Here is a 5,000-nt window from a genome sequence, read left to right on the forward strand (position 1 = left end):
AAAGAGGCACTAAGTCTCCTAACCAAGTTCAACCACACTCTGCAACTTAACCATTGCACTACAAATTAGGCAACGGGGGCATCAGCAAAGGCAGCCAATGTGCCGATCCTTTATACATTTTGTGTAGTACTTTTCTTACTCGGAGGCAAAATCAGCACTTTAACTGCCCAAATCATACAGATTTTACACATGTAGCACTCTATGCACACATAGGCACACACCTTGCAGTTCTTCTACACACACTTAAGCTAAAAACCCATTCTGTCACGTCAAAATTCTGCAAACCTATTACATATACAGTGCGTCGGCATAGAAGCACTTTTTAATGCCACTAAAATGCACAAGTAGTTAGACTGAAGATGCAACCTGAATGAGTTTACAGTATGTACTCCACTTTATTAATGATTAGTAATGAGAAAGTGAGGACTACAAGAGTATTGGAAAATACTTTTTCCACTCTGAATGTAAAGCAGATTGTGTGACCATTGGCCAAAAACGACCACGAAGGGACTCGAACCCTCAATCTTCTGATCCAAAGTCAGACGCCTTATCCATTAGGCCACGCGGTCATCCGTTCACCTGAGATGATTTTTATCATGTAGGTGGTATGCATGGATGGAGAACATATTATTGAAAGGTATTCAGGTTTACATCCCATAGTGTTCTTTCAGCTCTTTTCGCTGGAAGCACTTTTTTGGAATCTATATATTGAGAATTTTATGAGTACGATATGCTTTTGTTTTCCTTTTTGCATACAAACCTCTTTCCTCATGAGTTTAAAGCTCATTTGTATGCTCTACATAGCTCTGGACGTTTCCAGACGTGGAGTGAAACTGTTCTGAAAGTAGTACAAATTGCTCCTTCCTGCATATGCTAATTTTTCACACTCACATAGGTTGTATAAGTTTTATGAATCCTGGCTTGACCTATTCAAGTAGCTGAAAGCCTGTCACCACCTCTAGAAACAAGATTCACACCAATCCAATTCAAATCATTTTTTCCAAAGGAATATGTTCTGGCCGGTCGAAAATGCATCTCACAAAAATATGCATTTAAAAATCTACTTTGCAGTTTCAGAACAATAACATGACTGTGAAGTGTACACAAGTAAAACGGGACAGTTTCAAAGTACCTAATCCCTCATAAACTTCTGAGAGGAACCATGTAATAAATCTACCTAATTTTCTGGAAAAGCAAGAGGCAGGATTTTTGTTATCATCTCAGATGGGACTCAAACCCACAATCCCTGGCTTAGGAGGCCAGTGCCTTATCCATTAGGCCACTGAGGCACACATGCATAGCTCTTTTCTAGAGGCATTATTTTAATGTATTCTATGGTCAGACACCGGTGTGTGCACACAGGGCATTTCTCACTTCTCTCTATAAGTAAACTTCCCATTTTCATCCTCTTCCATCCCCGACTTTAACGCTCTCTTCTATGCTATAATGGAGACTTTGCAATTTTAGCAAGTGGAGAGAAATTGGAGAACCACTTTCGACTCCACACTTCTTCTTCACTTACTTCTTTTCTCAATATACTGGGCTTAGAAAATGGTATCAAGCCATCCTTATCATCAGTAGGACACGGAAAGAGGCACTAAGTCTCCTAACCAAGTTCAACCACACTCTGCAACTTAACCATTGCACTACAAATTAGGCAACGGGGGCATCAGCAAAGGCAGCCAATGTGCCGATCCTTTATACATTTTGTGTAGTACTTTTCTTACTTGGAGGCAAAATCAGCACTTTAACTGCCCAAATCATACAGATTTTACACATGTAGCACTCTATGCACACATAGGCACACACCTTGCAGTTCTTCTACACACACTTAAGCTAAAAACCCATTCTGTCACGTCAAAATTCTGCAAACCTATTACATATTCAGTGCGTCGGCATAGAAGCACTTTTTAATGCCACTAAAATGCACAAGTAGTTAGACTGAAGATGCAACCTGAATGAGTTTACAGTATGTACTCCACTTTATTAATGATTAGTACTGAGAAAGTGAGGACTACAAGAGTATTGGAAAATACTTTTTCCACTCTGAATGTAAAGCAGATTGTGTGACCATTGGCCAAAAACGACCACGAAGGGACTCGAACCCTCAATCTTCTGATCCGAAGTCAGACGACTTATCCATTAGGCCACGCTGTCATCGGTTCACCTAAGATGATTTTTATCATGTAGGTGGTATGCATGGATGGAGAACATATTATTGAAAGGTATTCAGGTTTACATCCCATAGTGTTCTTTCAGCTCTTTTCGCTGGAAGCACTTTTTTGGAATCTATATATTGAGAATGTTATGAGTACGATATGCTTTTGTTTTCCTTTTTGCATACAAACCTCTTTCCTCATGAGTTTAAAGCTCATTTGTATGCTCTACATAGCTCTGGACGTTTCCAGACGTGGATTAAAACTGTTTTGAAAGTAGTACAAATTGCTCCTTCCTGCATATGCTAATTTTTCACACTCACATAGTTTGTATAAGTTTTATGAATCCTGGCTTGACCTATTCAAGTAGCTGAAAGCCTGTCACCACCTCTAGAAACAAGATTCACACCAATCCAATTCAAATCATTTTTTCCAAAAGAATATGTTTTGGCCGGTCGAAAATGCATCTCACAAAAATAGGCATTTAAAAATCTACTTTGCAGTTTCAGAACACTAACATGACTGTGAAGTGTACACAAGTAAAATGGGACAGTTTCAAAGTACCTAATCCCTCATAAACTTCCGAGAGGAAGCATGTAATAAATCTACCTAATTTTCTGGAAAAGAAAGAGGGAGGATTTTTGTTATCACCTCAGATGGGACTCAAACCCTCAATCCCTGGCTTTGGAGGCCAGTGCCTTATCCATTAGGCCACTGAGACACACATGCATAGCTCTTTTTTAGAGGCATTATTTAAATGTATTCTATGGTCAGACACCGGTGTGTGCACACAGGGCATTTCTCACTTCTCTCTATAAGTAAACTTCCCATTTTCATCCTCTTCCATCCCCGACTTTAACGCTCTCTTCTATGCTATAATGGAGACTTTGCAATTTTAGCAAGTGGAGAGAAATTGGAGAACCACTTTCGACTCCACACTTCTTCTTCACTTACTTCTTTTCGAATATATACTGGGCTTAGAAAATGGTATCAAGCCATCCTTATCATCAGTAGGACACGGAAAGAGGCACTAAGTCTCCTAACCAAGTTCAACCACACTCTGCAACTTAACCATTGCACTACAAATTAGGCAACGGGGGCATCAGCAAAGGCAGCCAATGTGCCGATCCTTTATACATTTTGTGTAGTACTTTTCTTACTCGGAGGCAGAATCAGCACTTTAACTGCCCAAATCATACAGATTTTACACATGTACCACTCTATGCACACATAGGCACACACCTTGCAGTTCTTCTTCACACACTTAAGCTAAAAACCCATTCTGTCACGTCAAAATTCTGCAAACCTATTACATATTCAGTGCGTCGGCATAGAAGCACTTTTTAATGCCACTAAAATGCACAAGTAGTTAGACTGAAGATGCAACCTGAATGAGTTTACAGTATGTACTCCACTTTATTAATGATTAGTAATGAGAAAGTGAGGACTACAAGAGTATTGGAAAATACTTTTTCCACTCTGAATGTAAAGCAGATTGTGTGACCATTGGCCAAAAACGACCACGAAGGGACTCGAACCCTCAAACTTCTGATCCAAAGTCAGACGCCTTATCCATTAGGCCACGCGGTCATCCGTTTATCTGACATGATTTTTATCATGTAGGTGGTATGCATGGATGGAGAACATATTATTGAAAGGTATTCAGGTTTACATCCCATAGTGTTCTTTCAGCTCTTTTCGCTGGAAGCACTTTTTTGGAATCTATATATTGAGAATTTTATGAGTACAATATGCTTTTGTTTTCCTTTTTGCATACAAACCTCTTTCCTCATGAGTTTAAAGCTCATTTGTATGCTCTACATAGCTCTGGACGTTTCCAGACGTGGAGTGAAACTGTTTTGAAAGTAGTACAAATTGCTCCTTCCTGCATATGCTAATTTTTCACACTCACATAGTTTGTATAAGTTTTATGAATCCTGGCTTGACCTATTCAAGTAGCTGAAAGCCTGTCACCACCTCTAGAAACAAGATTCACACCAATCCAATTCAAATCTTTTTTTCCAAAAGAATATGTTCTGGCCGGTCGAAAATGCATCTCACAAAAATAGGCATTTAAAAATCTACTTTGCAGTTTCAGAACACTAACATGACTGTGAAGTGTACACAAGTAAAATGGGACAGTTTCAAAGTACCTAATCCCTCATAAACTTCCGAGAGGAAGCATGTAATAAATCTACCTAATTTTCTGGAAAAGAAAGAGGGAAGATTTTTGTTATCACCTCAGATGGGACTCGAACCCACAATCCCTGGCTTAGGAGGCCAGTGCCTTATCCATTAGGCCACTGAGGCACACATGCATAGCTCTTTTCTAGAGGCATTATTTAAATGTATTCTATGGTCAGACACCGGTGTGTGCACACAGGGCATTTCTCACTTCTCTCTATAAGTAAACTTCCCATATTCATCCTCTTCCATCCCCGACTTTAACGCTCTCTTCTATGCTATAATGGAGACTTTGCAATTTTAGCAAGTGGAGAGAAATTGGAGAACCACTTTCGACTCCACACTTCTTCTTCACTTACTTCTTTTCTCAATATACTGGGCTTAGAAAATGGTATCAAGCCATCCTTATCATCAGTAGGACACGGAAAGAGGCACTAAGTCTCCTAACCAAGTTCAACCACACTCTGCAACTTAACCATTGCACTACAAATTAGGCAATGTGGGCATCAGCAAAGGCAGCCAATGTGCCGATCCTTTATACATTTTGTGTAGTACTTTTCTTACTCGGAGGCAAAATCAGCACTTTAACTGCCCAATTCATACAGATTTTACACATGTACCACTCTATGCACACATAGGCACACACCTTGCAGTTCTTCT

General features: G+C 39.6%; 1 non-coding gene across 1 annotated transcript; it reads right to left on the reverse strand.

Moving 5' to 3' along the window:
- Positions 1-4,393: 4,393 nt before the first annotated feature.
- On the reverse strand, positions 4,394-4,466 carry TRNAR-CCU (transfer RNA arginine (anticodon CCU)). Its single transcript has one exon. It is a non-coding gene; the product is annotated as a tRNA-Arg (tRNA).
- Positions 4,467-5,000: the final 534 nt, after the last annotated feature.

This window comes from Triturus cristatus, chromosome 4_1 (assembly GCF_964204655.1).
Source record: "Triturus cristatus chromosome 4_1, aTriCri1.1, whole genome shotgun sequence".
Classification (NCBI taxonomy): Eukaryota; Metazoa; Chordata; class Amphibia; order Caudata; family Salamandridae; genus Triturus; species Triturus cristatus.